Source organism: Neofelis nebulosa, chromosome 1 (genome assembly GCF_028018385.1).
Source record: "Neofelis nebulosa isolate mNeoNeb1 chromosome 1, mNeoNeb1.pri, whole genome shotgun sequence".
In the NCBI taxonomy this organism is placed as follows: Eukaryota; Metazoa; Chordata; class Mammalia; order Carnivora; family Felidae; genus Neofelis; species Neofelis nebulosa.
In genome coordinates, this window is record NC_080782.1 from 16,290,647 (window position 1) to 16,307,177 (window position 16,531).

The window sequence follows — 16,531 nt, forward strand, 5'->3', positions numbered from 1 at the left end:
GTTATATTGTATATGTACAAAGCACTTTAAGTAAGGGCTTAAGTTTGACTATTTAAAATCATCACAGCTTAGGTAATGGTCTGCTTTTTTTTCTTAATTCTGGGTCTCCATATTTAGCATATAATCGTTAACTTACTTGTGCTATCAGACTAATGATAGTTTATTCATTTATTAAAATCACGCAGTTCTCTGTTGTGTTCATTTTTTAAAGATTGCCTTGTAAGTCAATAATAATCCCTCCTTTTGTATTTTTTAAGATTTGTACGTTGCTTTTGCTTTAAGTGAAGAGAATTGGCAATACTTAAAAAATAAACTTTTCAGTAGCAATAACATTCACATATCACAGTATCTTAGTAAAAATTAAGCAAAAGACCCCTAGATTAAGAATAGCCAGGGGTACAGTTAACAGTGATTAGTGGAAAGGATATAGTCAACTGAAAAGTCTGTGTTTTGCTGCCTCGTCATGTAATTTTGGATCCATAGAAAAAGGAGATTATTGATTCTTTCTGCTGACCACTCTTAACTAAAATAGTTAAGGGATTTCATTAAGGTGACCACATTTTTCTTCCAAAATAAGGTATTGCATCAGTGTAAAACACCAGAGGATGATTTCAATGGGGGCACCACAGAGCATCTGGTACCTTTCAGGTAAGTGAAAAACATATGGCCCACCTGCCCTTGGATCATAGAATCTTATCATACAGAAGACTGCTATTGTGGAATAGAAAATGCTTCCCTTGAAATGGACTTAAAGACTGGTTCCCACATTATTTTACAGATTTTGGAATTTGTATTTTCCTGAACCAGAGTAATGGACTACACAGCATTATTCTTGACCAATAAATGAGGAAAGTCTTACAGTATTTTGGCTAAAATTATGAGATAACAAAACATCCTAAGAGAAAAAAAAATTTGTGTTTAATAATATATCTGTAAATACATATTTTTATTGCTTATTTTTGAGAAAGAGAGTGCACTTGAGCACTCACGAGTGGTAGAGGGGCAGAGAGAGGGAAACACAGATATCGAAGCAGGCTCCAGGCTCTATAATTTCAGCACAGAGCCCAACGTGGGGCTTGAACTCACAAACTGCAAGATCATGAACTGAGCTGAAGTCAGACATTCAATTGACTGAGCCACCCAGGTGCCCCTGTAAATATGTGTTGAAATGTTTGAGCACTTAATAAAATGGTTCACATTTTAATATGCTATTAAATAAAACTGTTCTGAATCATATTAAAATTTTGTATTATTGTGTAAATACTTATGTATATTTTTCAGGGCCTATCTCACCCAAGACCTCCTTCAGGGATTCCTCACCTCAAGCATTTATAATAGGTTCTTTTTCTTTTTCTTTTTCTTACCACATTTTGGCAAATAAGGTATAGTTTGTTTTTATGGCCCTCTGCAATGCATAGTACAGCATTTTAAAAATATTTTAGAGTCCAAATGAGTAAATACAGTGAAGATATAGCACACTGAAGGGGAAAAAAGAACTTAATATGTTTACAGGTATTAAAGAATTCATGTGGTTGACATTACATTAACTGTGGGAGAACCCATAAATAAAATTCACAATCTAATTTATTGACTTTTGATTTAAATCTGCACTTTTGGGGGCAAAAATATAGAATATAAAAATGGTTAAAATGGTAAGCTTTAGTATGGAAATCAGTGACATAAGGACACTCACGATGCTGTGTAATCAACACCACTATGCATCTTCTGAACGTTTTCTTCCTGCGTTATGTGGAAAAGAACCGAGCATGGGATTCACTGGTTTAGAAGTCACATTAATCATATTGGGATTATGTTAACCTATACAGTTTTGTGATACTGCATTTAACTCAAATTCTTTACATAAAATGCATACAAGTAAACACTAGTATTTTATACCTTGCTAATTTTCTTATACAAATTACAACAAGAGGTGAGGAACTTAAAGAAAATAGAAACACACACACACACACACACACACACACACACACACACATGAATCTGATTGAAAGTATCTGAGAGTTGCCTGGGTAATCAACATTCCAGGGATTTGTTTGTGAGCCAGGATACAGTAAACTGCTTTGTCCCCCTCAGGGCAATTACCGACTCTTGGTGTGGATCATGAGATTAGGAAACCTAGAGTAGGGAAGGAGCAAAGAAGCTAGTGAAGTTTCAAAGGTTTTCAGGGCAAGGGAGTTTCTCTCTCTCTCTCTTACACACACACACACACACACACACACACACACACACACACGCACATGCACACACACTAAATTCCTGGGGCAGAGGGTTCATTTAGAGCAGTGAAAACATCTAGGATTAAAGAGGCCATCCTTTAGGAGAGCTGGTGGCTCAGTCAGTTAAGCATCTGGTTTTGAATTACAGCTCAGGTCATGATCTCACAAACTGTGAGATGGAGCCCTGCATCTGACTCTTGGGCCTTTTCTCTACCCTCCCCCACCAACCCTGCCCCCACCACCCCACTCCCAATACAAATATATAAGCTTAAAAAAATAAAAAAAATAAAAACATATGTCAAGAGGCCAATGTTTAAACAGATAGAAAACTAATGCCCTAGTGACATTTACCCAAGTGTCCCACTGTGCAGGATAGCCTAAGAGGCAAAAAAGAGAGCACAGAAAGGACAGTGTTCTTAGCATTACACCCTGTGCCAAGGAAACAAATTCAGGACTTTCTAAGTAGGAAGGGACCTAGTAAATATTCTGCACTCTCACTTGAGACTCGGAGGTCTGCAGCTTAGAAACTAGCAAAATAAGATATAAATTATTAGAAGATGAGGACCCAGGCTGGAATCAGCTCAGTTCATACCTGACTGCATCACAGTTGAGGTCTGCAGTCCAGTGGCCAATTAAAGGGTAGGGTGAGAAATCTTCACTAGAAATATTAATGACTTCTAGGACTTCTAGATTTTTCCCCCAAAAGTTCCAAGAAAATAAAGAGGCGGTAGAAACACATCTGTATATAACTCTGATAAATTGAAGTTAACAGTAACAGATTTTAATCAGCTGAATAATGGGCTTAAACATGGTGGAAAGGAGGGATGCCTGGATGTCTCAGTCAGTTAAGTGACTGACTCCTGGTTTTTTGGCTCAGGTCATGAGCTCACTGTTGGTGGGATTCAGTCTCCTGTTGGGCACCTTGCTGACGGTGAGGGCAGAGCCTTCTTGGGATTTTCTTTCTCTCCCTGCCCCTCCCCTGCTCATGCTCATGCTCTCTCTCTCAAAATAAACTTTTAAAAATAAATTAGAAATTAAAAATTAAAACGGCCAAAAGGATGTAGAATTTGACCAGAAAACTATCATCTATATAAAATAACTGCATGGAAATTCTAGAACAAAAAAAAACTAATCTAAATAAACAACTGGATTATTTAATGACAGATTGGAAATGAGAGTAATAGTGAACTGGAAAAAATAGATCAACAGAAAACAAATAGCCCGAAAAACAAAAGCAAAAAGAGTAAAAATTTTTAAAAGAGTGATTTCAGAAGGGGATCTTATTTTTTTTTGGAATCCAAGAGGCAAGGAGAATGGGAAACAATTATTGAAGAGAAAAATGGCTAAACCCCCCCCCCCCCAAATTTGAAAGCCATCAAGTTATACCTGTGCTACACAGTCGAAAACCTTAGCATAAGTATTCATGTAAAGAAAACTTCATGTAGGCCTATCTTTATTTATATTCACCTCGATTTATGTAAATATACATAATCTATTTTATATACATGTACAAATATATATAAAATATTCAGAAATGTCCTGTTTCTTCAAAAGGAACAATAAGTTATTAAAAAAAAAAACCTAAAATGACAGACCAAAAATATTCTTAAAATGCTCAAAGAAAATAGACTGTCAACCTAGGTTTTTATTCCCATCACAAATATTAATTGTGAAATGAAGTAGAGATGTTTTTTTCAGAAGAAAATTAGCCATATGTTAATGTAAACTATGTAAACTAGAAGGGGACTTCTTTAGCCCAAGAAAAAGTATACCATAAGAAAACAGAGCTATACAGACATAAAAACAATACATTCAAAAATATAAGTGGATTTTAATTGTATAAAGTTATAATAATGCCTATGGGTTTAACATGTAGAGAGTGTTAAAAAGCATGGAAGACATTGAATACAGGTAGTTTTAAGAGGTCATCATTTTTGTACAAATGATTATTCATATTAATCCTAAAGATTCAGTTACTCATTTTAGAATCTCCAGTTTAGCCACCAGGAAAAAGAAAAAAAAAAGTTACATTTTACTAAAAAGGATCTAAACTAAAAGGCTAAAGGGAAATAGATTTCAAATGGAGGCAATAAGAGACAAAAATGTTACAGAAAACAATGAGACAAATGGGACACAGTACAATAAAACATACGACATCAAATGTCAGTGATTATTTTGCAGGTTAATGGTGCATGTCTGTTAGTTCAAGTCAAAACACATCATAACAGATAAAATTAAAAAAAAATCACCTATATGCTGCTCACAAAAATCTTTTTTTAATTTTTTAACGTCTATTTATTTTTGAGACAGAGAGAGAGAGAAGAGAAGAGAAGAGAGAGAGAGAGCCAGCATGAGCAGGGAAGGGGCAGAGAGAGAGAGGCAGACACGGAATCTGAAACAGACTGCAGGCTCTGAGCTGCCAGCACAGAGCCAAATGTGGGGCTTGAACTCACCAACTGTGAGATCATGACCTGAGCCCAAGACAGACACTTAAACGACTGAGCCACCCAGGCGCCCCAAAACTCTCTTTAAATATAAGAAGTATTCTTGTGTGGTGTAGATAGCAGTCCTTTGTTATTCTCATGTCCTAGGTCATCAAATGTAATGTTGATTTTAACAGTATATTTGGTCATACAGATAATTTTAATATTCACACAGGTCTACTATTTCTTGAGGAGATCCTGTTTCCTCAGTGTTTCGTTTTTCAAGATTTATCCACTTGTTGATTGTACTCAAACTGTTTCTCTTAGATTTTCTTGCAACTTTTAATTTTTGTTTGTAAGTCTTCAAACTTCTTTGTCAGTAGTTCATTTCCCAGCTCATATACAGTCCATCATTTTCTCACTGTCCAAAAAATGGTGATTATATACGCCATACGATTACATACACTGTAATCCATTTGTGCACGCTCTATTGATTCACTGCTTTGTGTTCTTTTTCTTGCCAATTTAGTACGATTTTAAGATGAAAGTTATATGTTCCAGGACTACTAAACCAATACTCCTGATAGTCACTACTTTTTGAAGTTTTCTTCGTTGTTTTTAAATACCTATTCTTTAACATATATTTAAGATTTTACCTAGAGACAAATATTACTGTCAATTTGTTGAAAATGTATTTAGTTTATTAATTTTGGATAAATAGGCTTCTATGATAGTAAAACTTGTATTTATTGGTATTTTAAAGTCACTTTTCCCTTTTGCTGACCTAGTTTTATATCTTTTCCATTACATCACATAAGTGGGTTCTATGCCGACTTGTTAACTAGTAATCCTATTTATTTCTGCATTAAAGGGAATGGGATCTATTTTCCAATTTCATTTATACTTAGAGATAAAAATTGGTTTATATCACTAATTCATCTGATTTTTCTACAGTTCCAAAAGTATTTTATTAGATATCAATGTTAAATCTTCAGCCAAAAAAAATGTATTTTCAAATTTTAACATTAACTATTCTATTATTGCAATCAGTAGAACTTTAAAGATTGTCCTACATAGTAATAAGACTAACATGTAGTTTCTTGTACATGTTCTAATTTTTACCTTCATGATTTTAGCTTTTTTTTAAGGTTTACTTGTTTATTTTGAGAGAGAGAAAGAGACAGTGAGTGAGGGGCCAAGGCAGACAGACAATGCCAAGTAGGCTCTGCAAGGCCAGAACGGAGCCTGATGCAGGGCTTGAATTCACAAACCATGAGATCACTACCTGAGCTGAAGTCAGACATTTAACTGACTGAGCCACCCAAGTGCCCCTTGTGATTTTAGCTCTTAGGGTTGTTTCACTGAAGGGAGAAGAAAGGAAAAGAGAAAATAAAAGAAAAAGGGCATTTACTGTTCAAGAAAGAGGTTCTTGTCATACTTGGATCCAAAAGCCAACACAGGATTTACAAAAGTACTTAAGATTGTCAGCCACAAATATTAAGCTTGGCTAACATTTTTATCTCTTTCAATTCTAAAATTCCATCATATATTCACTCGTCTGTATCCAAATCAGATAGTATCCTAACTTTGGAATGCTAGAGAAATGACCTCAGAGATAGCAGGCAACAGTATATATTTTGTAGATAAAACTAAGTTTCATCAAATATTTAGAGTGAAACATCAAAATGCAATCAACATTTAGATACTTGGAAAGATGCTAATATTTTGCTAAAATTTTCAGTCTTTATCCAGATGTCTGGCACACATAAGGAAAACAAGACGCTCTGTGAATAAACATAATCTCAATTACTCCAAAATGCCGTTTTTCCACCGATTTCCAATTTTCTTTTTTAACAGAGAACATAATCACATGTTGGGTGATTGTAGAGATTAACAATCCTGGCTTCTAAGGACAGACTATTCTAGTGCATTCACTAATCATTCCAACGCCTACACCATTTAAGCAAATGCTGAATTAGGAGACAGCGCAAGCTTCAGCAGTTTTCTGCTTGTTGCTGTTGTCATTTTGATGTGACCCAAAATACAGAAAAGATGCACTGAGGGCTTCATGACTCCTGATAGGGAAGTATTCTTTAAAACTTTAATTTTAATTCATTTTCCGGAAAAAAATTACCATCATCTGTTTTTAGTTTTCTATTGACATCATTTACATATCTACTTGAAAGTATTATTGGCCTTACTTTAACAAGTTCTTTTCTAATGTCATGGAAAATTATGGCCTATAGAATAACATCTAGCTTTGTTCTTTAGTTTATAATGGAAGCAGTTGTTATGACATATCAAACAACAAAAAATCTTCATAAAAATATTAGAAGGGAGTACTTTGTATCTGTTGGACTGCTTTTTCTTAATTTTTTGATAAACATGTCCACCGACAAGTTCTCATTTTTTATATTGGAAGAAATAAAGTGTTTTTTTTTTGTTTGTTTTGTTTTGTAGTTTCAAGTTGTTATTTAAATTCCAGTTAGTGAACATACAGTGTAATATTAGTTTCAGGTGTAGAATTAGTGATTCGTCACTTACACAGAACACCCAGTGCTCATAGATCTGTTTCTTAAACAAAAAAATCCACCCTCCCTCCTCTCAAAAAGAGAATTGTATTAAATATCTGATGCGAATGTGGAGAATAGAAAATACTGCTAGGGTAGAGCAAGTGGGATATAATTTTGGAATTTCTGTTATTGTAACGGGGGGGAAACAGCAGGTCCGACTCCGTAGTGTTTCTTTTCCCCTTGCTGCCATAACCTAAGGCATCCATACTTCTTAGCCCTGCAAGAAGTCATGTTAATCACTGAAGGGATTTTTTGCTCACGGCTAAGTGTTGTAAAAACAGCTCTTCACTCCAAACCTACTCCATCCGAACAGATATGCACCTATGGAAAGAACACCGCTATGTTTAAGATTTACCAGAACAATAGGACCAGATTTTTGTACACAGAGATCAACCAACCACGGATGTGTCACAACCTTCCTCGGATCCTTGCAGGCACCTGAGTATCTACAGACATCAGTCATCTCCTGCCTCCAATTTCCTCCTGAGTCATGCTCTTCCTCAGGTGAGAGAAGCTCAAGTTTTATGCTGAGTTAAGATGGTCCTTTAGGGGGCGCCTGGGTGGCTCAGTCGGTTAAGCCTGGGACTTCAGCTCAGGTCACGATGTCACAGTCCATGAGTTCGAGCCCCACGTCGGGCTCTGGGCTGATGGCCCAGAGCCTGGAGCCTGCTTCCGGTTCTGTGTCTCCCTCTCTCTCTGCCCCTCCCCGTTCATGCTCTGTCTCTCTGTCTCAAAAATAAATAAAAAACGTTAAAAAAAATATTAAAAAAAAAAAAAAAAAAAAGATGGTCCTTTAGGACAGGAGGCTGCCATCTCCTCTGTTTGTGGGCCTCCCCAAATCAAGGTGCTTTCCTGAAAACCTCGCTTCTTATTGGCTTGTCCCATCGTGGGAAGAACAAACTTACACTCATATTGTATTCTTCTGTTTAGTATGCTAAGTTTTCATCTTAAGAATCGCTGTTTCCCCTGAGATGGTGTTTCAGAGTTTGGGGTCAGAGAGAAACATACATTGAGTTCCAATTATTTTAAAACTGTTGTTTAAGACTCTAAGTTCAATTAGGGCCAGCTGTATATCTTTCTTAATTTCCTTTTCTAACACCTGCATCCCTTATGTTTACAAAAGATTTTACCTTTGGGAGTTTATGATTTGTCCTCACTGTATATACCAATGTGGATAAAAAAACATCTCCTCATGTTGTACAGTGAATTGTGCTTAGGCGTTTATGTCTGAATGTACTTTCAAAGCATCTAAAATTAACCCTGGGTTCTGTACATCCAGGCTGTATTTTCTGATCTTTTCTCCACAGCTGCTATTAACTCCCTGGCTTTCAAAGGTACTTAACATCCTACTGTACTTCAGGACCTGCTACCCCTCTCATACCAACACTGATATTATAAGAAAAAAAAATGTGGTTATTTGTTATTCACCTGTTAGTATGGATTTCACTTTATACTTTAATACATTTGGAAACAATTATAATTCTGAGTAAATATATATTATATTCATGTAATTGTGAGTTATTATATAAATCTGAGAATTTATCTGCCTGGGATACGATTGGTGTCATTAGAAAGTGAACTTCCAGACTGCCATAACCAATAGAATTGTTGCCCAGGTGATTCAGGAAGGACTCATAGACAATTATTTTGTACAATGTAAAAGACACTCTCATTTGGTAAACTTGGTGGTGGTTTATAAGTCTCCCACAGCGCCAACACATTAACACTTTAAAAAGGAATGACTTTACCAGTACCTTCAGATATATGCCACAGGCCAGCTTAAAAAGAGCACAAGAAATACTGCTAATTTCCACAGAGCATCAAACTAGAAACATCATTAACGGAAACCATGGTAATACAGGTGATCATGACTGCTGAAAGTGTGGAATTTAATCATTGAAAACAAGACTCAGGCGTTTCCAGTTTGCATACCAGTGGCCAGACTATAAACTATGAGCTAGCCCCAGTTAAAAACACAAAATGATTGATGAAGGATAGACAATGAGCCAATATCACAGAAGAGCCGGATTACCAACAAAACCGCTGAACCTCCATCTTGCATTGCTGACATTTCACATCAGTTTCATGAATGTAAAAAATTCGAAGTTATTAAAATCAAAAACAGACGCCAGACTTGAAAGTTCCCTGAGCAGACACAAGCAATTTAATCACACATGCAAAACTTAGCTTATTTTGCAAGACTTACTTGGCCTGGGTCATTTCTTGTTTATACCTCTGGAAATCAAAAGCGTTTCGAAACTTAAACTGGATCCAAAAATTGACGTGAATTGAACACTGACCAATTTTATATCACATAAGAAGTTTCTAAGAATAAACAGTCCCTGCTTTCTCACTGTATACACTGCTTTATAACAAGATAGAGCCTCATTCCACGTTTTGGTTTGGTGAGGGATGATTTTGGTGTGTGCACAACAAACTTTTGCCAATGACTACTCTGGTGATTCATTGGTTTTACACCTAGTATTTCTAAAATTTTGATAAAGTAAACATAAGAACTGCATTGAGATTGTATTCAGGCATTATCTGTCATGGGTACAGTGTTCAGGTTGAGCTGGATGTGAGGCGTCTACTTGTGTCAGTAATGTAAGACACTGAGTATGTGTTCTGTTTCCCCTCAAAGCCCCCAGACTGTGGTTCCCACCGCCTTACCTTCTTCCCAGTGTTGAAGAGGCTTCCCAACAAAAACCAATGGATGTGTTCAGCCAAGATTATGGCACCATCACCCACTGGAGCTGAGCAGAAGGAAGTGTAGTGTCTGCCATGGGTTGAGTAAAGAGCTGATGAACTGAGGGCCTGGGGACCAGAAGTTCCAGAAGTTAAAACTTATGTCAGACTCATGCAGAAACAGAACTACCTGAGATTTGGCTTAGCAGCAACTGCCCACCCCTGGATCTAATTGAGTTTAAGCCCGCCTCTCCCACGCCTCTTGATCAACCACGTAAGTGTATTCACCTTTGCCTCTGCAGACACCCATTTGTGGAGGTTCAGAAACTAGTTAAAACAGGGACACCTGGGTTTCTCAGTCGGTTAAGCTTCTAACTCTTGATCTCTGCTCAGGCTATGATCTCAAGATTGGTGAGATCTAGCCCCGCGTGGGGCTCTGAGCTAACAGCGCGTGCCTACTTAGGATTTTCTCTCTGTTCCTCCCCTACTCTCGCCTGTGCGCTCTCTCAAAATAAATAAGTGAAGTTAAAAACAAAACAACACAAAAAAGTAAAACCAGAAGAAGAATGAAGAAGGACAGAATGAGGGCCCCATGGGCAGGCAGGGAAAATGGGGAAGGGGTTGTGAACAATCACAGGGATCAAAAATCTTTAACTGGAAGAAAAGATTGTGAACCATCTGTGACTAGACTAATAAGGAGAAAGCTTAAGTATTTGTCTTTACAAAGGGCATTAGTTCACTGGCTCCTAATAAGTGGGTTAATAACTAATAACTTAAAGTGTTTGGAATAACACAAATAACACACAAAAATGTAAAATCCCGAATGTGTCTGAAAACCGTCTCAACCAGACTGTTACCAAGTAGTATTTTCAGCCAAAATCCTAATCCCCAGATCAAGCATTCCAGGATCTCAATGTCTTTTGAAGAAATCCCACACCTATTTTGTTGTGTTGTGTGTGTGCGTCCATTCAGTACGGACAAGAGTTCGCTGTAACAGCCCTTGTCAAATCGTTGGCTTTTAAACAATGTACTGAAATATGTCTATCTTTATAGTCTTCTGTTTTTGCAATAGTTGATTGCTGTGCTCTTCAAAATGGACAGTTTGAGTGAAAGGCTTTCAAATATCCTCTCGAAAAGTAATTCAGACTCACATATCATTGGCCTAAAGGATTTATAAAAGCAACACTTGTGATTGCATTTTGAAAGAACACACACAAATAGGAAGTAAATGAATGATAGCACCTTCAAGGAGATATTTATGAAAAATTGTTTCCTATCCTTTAATATAGAACTTATTGCAGTGACTATGTACATATGAGACAAAAGTAGAAATCTTAGAAAAATAAATGTTAAGATAATTAAATGTACTTTGGAGCCTGGAAATTATGCTCTATGAAGTTACTCCTCTCTTGGTCCCAAAGCCTCAGTCTGTGTGTATACATGCCAGGACCTTACCTCTCTCTCTATTCCCCCTGCCCCCCAGAGTATTTATCAACCCTGGTACCAAATCAGAATCGCCTGGCTCCTTAAAATAACCTAAACCCTTAGATTCCACTCTCAGATACTAAAATTTAATTGGTTTCAGCTGAGACCTAGGTAATCGGGATTTTTAGATGCAGTTCATAAATCTAAGTCTATAAGTATAACAAACACACATATGCATATATACCAATATGGTATTAATTAATATATTATATTAAATATATCTCCCAACATTGTCTACATACATATTTAAACTTTATGTAAACTATATGCATATTTAAACTTTATATAAATATATACATATGCATATATATACATATAAAAGGACACACATGCCTATGTGTGTTTTATGTATATGTGTGTGTGTGTATATATATATACACACACACATATACACACAAGTACAATCAAATATGTGTTTGAAAAGATAGATTGAGAGATAAAAATAGATGTAGATTAATATGAATTACATGTAGAGATATATTTAAAATCATGCTTCCTCTGAATTTCACAAGGCAAGTTAAATTGCACTGACTTCTTGAAATAGTGATAATTAATTAAAAATCATCTCTGTTGAACAACTGCTATGCACAAATTCCTCTGAGTGATGTAATGAAGAAGAATAGTGTTATGGGATATAATGGGTAAGCAAAAGTCAGAAAAAAGAGGTACTAATTCCCACTCTATTGAGGGGACTCTAATTGCCAGGATCTATCTAAGAATCAACCTGTGATCATGTCCTATCAGTGACCTCCTGCATCAACTGAAGAAAGTTTATCCCGGGCATTAGAACAGCCCTTGTAATGGATCTGGAAATAAAATAGGACTATGAATGTGGAGTTAAAAGGGAAAGGTGTTGAGAAACATAACAGGAACCTAGGTCTCAAGGGACCTTTAGGACATTCAAAACACATTTGTTTTTGTTTTGTTTTGGCTCTAAGAGTGATGGGAAGTTATTGGAGTCTTTGAGCACACTCATATTTGAAGAGAAAGCAATTGGAAACCCAGTGATATACTCTCTTTCCCTCACCTTATAAATGTTTGCTTCATGGCTCAGAAATGCTAATACTATGTGTCCCTACAAACCTGATAACAGAGCAGAGATTAGCACTCATGTTTTTTGTACCAGGAAGAGAAGGGTGATTAAATCATGAGAAATCCATCAGTGGAGAAGGCATTGACTTAAATATGTGTAACAATGCAACCTTGTTTATTGTGCTTTGTTTGATAATTTCCTCTAACTGCCTCCCACCAATATCTTTGTCTTTCGCTGGAGATGGTATTTAAGGTAGTGACTTGGGAAATCTCTGGCAGTTATTCAGTTTTCTTGGTTATCTCCCATGTAGCCAGGAGTTATACATGTTTTTGAACTTGTTTGTTTTTCTCCTGCTGATCTTTCATCACAAGGGGGTCTCAGCCAAGAACCTTGAAAGGTGAAGTAAAATTATTTCTCCTCCTTTACATCTCTTAATATTATTATATCCTGTAGATCCCACTAAGTTGGAATCACCATTAAGAGAGAGAGAGGAGAGGGAGAGAGAGTGACCAGACTTACACATGTTATCTCTCAATCCCAGACTTTCTGCTTCTGGGTTTGTCATGTAGATGCCTACAGAAAACATAAAGAAAATTATGTTGCTTCCCAGCACTGAAGCTGAGAACTACCAGACCCTCTCCCCCGAGGAACCCACATTTGAACACTTGTCTACTAGAGTTTATAATGTACAAAAATCAATGCTTGTTTTTTTTTTTTCTTGTTAACCTTGGATAACTTATAGATATATAGTTGCTAGACAGAACCTCCAATTTGTAAAATCTACCAAATGATAGAAATGTATGCCTTCAGCCATTCAGTTTATATTTTGATAACTATACAATTTTACCTATAACGACACTAAATATTTTTCAAGTATTACGTCCATGACTCTTAGCAATTTTGGTTCAGAATGTGAAATACAAGACCAATTATTGTATCTAGTATTTAGACCAACTTCACACCCAGTGTAGTGACAGAATGAAAAAGAATTGAGATTCTGAAATATTGAAAATGCATTTGTACTTCTCCCTAATGAAATCTATTTATTCACAGGAAAGCAAAAGGTTTTAAGAAAATTATCTCCCTTATAATAAAAGCCTAAATTGCACACAGATTTGTCTTCCATTTTTTCTAATACGTTTCTGTCTCATAATTAAGAATAAAAGATTCGCATTTTTATTAATTATCAATTAAAAATTGGGCTAGGTTGGTAATCTATTTATTTATATATTTATTTTTTTGGTCATTGCTTTCAACTACTCAAATGCTAGGAAAATGGTTAATTTTCAAGACAATTTCTATACAGTTATAGTTTATATAACAGTGATATGTTTCTTCTTTAACTCCATCTATTCCCTGTATTAATTCATACATACAATCGTCCTGTCTTGAGCAAGGAAGGGAATCAGCAAAGTAGAGCTAATTTTTTTTTTTTACCTCAGTACATAAGATTTTCATTTCTCCTCTTAAGTGTTCTTTCTGTTTTATGTCAAAGTTTCAGAGGAAATCCTAGCTAACATATTCATTTTATTTATTTTTTTTTAATTTTTTTTCAACGTTTTTTATTTATTTTTGGGACAGAGAGAGACAGAGCATGAACAGGGGAGGGGCAGAGAGAGAGGGAGACACAGAATCGGAAGCAGGCTCCAGGCTCTGAGCCATCAGCCCAGAGCCTGACGCGGGGCTCGAACTCACGGACCGCGAGATCGTGACCTGGCTGAAGTCGGACGCTTAACCGACTGCGCCACCCAGGCGCCCCAACATATTCATTTTATATGGAAACAGACTCAGTAGGGAGATTTAACCTAACATTTTTTTTCCTTTTATTTAGATGGAACTAGGTAGATTTTAACAGTCTAGTTTCCTTTCTTCAAGAGCATAGAGACATAACATTTGCAAGGTCCCTTTGTAGTTAGGGCGGGTCTATGTCACTATTATAGACAAAGCAATGTGGATAGAAGTGATAGATCTTCTGGGGCTCTTGGGTGGCTCAGTAGATTCAGCATCTGACTTCAGCTCAGGTCATGATCTCATGGTTTGTGAGCTTGACCCCACATCAGTCAGTGTGGAGCCTACCTGGGATTTTCTCTCTCCTATCTTTCTCTCTGACTCTCTCTCTCTCTCTCTCTCTCTCTCTGCCCCTTCCATGCGCTCTCTCTCTGAAAAATAATTAAAAAAAATAATTTTCAAATTCCGACCCTTGGAATCATTTTGTACACCTTGAGTCTATACACATACTGAAAGCAAAGGGGTCCAACATTGAGAAACTACCCAATGGAAGAAGCCCGGATGCCTGGGCTTCCCACCCCTTGGAGGAGAGCTGTCCCAGAAGGCAGGTTTCAAGTTGAACAAGAAATTCAATTTAAATGCACTGTGTTATGGATGTAAGAGGGGACTATTCTTCAATAGCTAGTGAGAATTTCTCTAGCTAATAAAGCGTCCACTATGTGACCAGCCCCTTTTCTAGGAGTTTTACATTTACACATGGCAAAGAGCAATCTAGTATTTGAGTCTGAAATCTATACTGTCTCTTGCTAAAAATATGAAAGCAGTGTAAATAATTAGTAGATTCATAAGATGGGATTTTGTTTCTTTCTATATGATTATTATTAGTAGAGATCACAGTTAGTATTTTACAGTATAAAATAAGAGATGGTTACTTGTAGTCACATGAAAAATTACTAATACCGAGTTCTTGCTCTGATGAGCAAAGACTTCAAAAGTACATTAGGGTCACGGATATCATCACAGTTAAAGAAATGTACTTTCCATTAAATGTATACTTGAAATTTTAATAGGTGTACAGATTTTAGTCTCTTTTATGTTTGTTGTAATTTTGACCTCTGTTTTTGTCTTAAGGCATGATGCTATTTATTGACATGGTAGTTTATTGTCAAATACTATCATATGATTAGTCAAATATATGAAGAATTCATACTGCTTTACTAACGAGTATAGATAAATTGGTAAAAATAAGTAAAACTTAATTAAGTTCTTTTTTTAATGTTTTTTTAAATTTATTTTTGAGACAGAGAGAGACAGAGCATGAGCAGGAGAGGGGCAGAGAGAGAGGGAGACATAGAAGTTGAAGCAGGCTCCAGGCTCTGAGCTGTCAGCACAGAGCCCAATGCAGGGCTCGAACTCCCTGAGTGTGAGATCATGACCTGAGCTGAAGTCGGACGGTTAACTGACTGAGCCACCCAGACATGCCAAAACTTAATTAAGTTCTTAACAGTTAATATTCAAAACAATAATATTATTCTTCATAATGCAAATTATCCATATTGTCTCTCCCAACACACACATACACATGTATATGCCCTTTGACTGAAATTTTCATGAGAAAAGATTGTACTAGCGAGAGAATTTCAAACTGAATTGTGGAGAAGGTAGTGAAATATTATTTTTAACATTTTTCCATGAAACTGAGAACCCGATATGATTAGTATCTTTCTATTGATCTTTAAATAAATATTGGCATGAAAAGCAAGCTATTTGGGTTTAAATAAGACCCAATACAATCATTGACTTGTTTTTTTTTTTTTTTCCTCTGTTCTTGGAGAATACATTCTTTTGTTCTAACAGCGAAGGTGAACACAAATGTTCCTCATATGCTTATAACATATTAACAAATTCACTATTTGTGTAAATAGTAATATTTTTAAAGATTCCTTCTGGGAACTACTGAGTCAAAATTCACCATATTGGAGCTTTCAGAAGGTAAACGGCTGACATATTCAGTGGTAGAATGTCACAGTATTCCCTTTTATTGAAAGATGAATTACATTCTACCTGAAGCCAAACCCTCTTATATTCAGCCAACTTATTAGTCCTCATCTTTTTCTTCTTATTCTCTATCTAGAGTAAACTGTGCTTGCAACTTGCAACTTTATTTAAATAATTTTGTATTCAAAGCATGCACTATTTCGGTCCCCACCCCATAACAAAAACAACAAACCACTTCTCACTCCTGTCTATGGCAGACTGATTGCATTCTGATGCCAAGAGTCTGATTTCAGAATTTAGCCGTGATACACAAGGCATGACAATAACATAATGAAAATGGCTTCCATAGGCAGCTCTTGATTAAAGTGTTTC

General features: G+C 36.2%; 1 protein-coding gene across 6 annotated transcripts in view; it reads right to left on the reverse strand.

Moving 5' to 3' along the window:
* CDH18 (cadherin 18) overlaps positions 1 to 16,531 on the reverse strand; it is a 1,008,661-nt gene that overhangs the window by 590,046 nt on the left and 402,084 nt on the right. For all 6 annotated transcript variants that reach the window (XR_009257849.1, XM_058716179.1, XM_058716186.1 and 3 more), the window contains exon 3: positions 9,901 to 10,044. The gene's annotated coding sequence lies outside the window, so the exon portion shown is untranslated. The remainder of the gene's footprint in view (positions 1 to 9,900; positions 10,045 to 16,531) is intronic.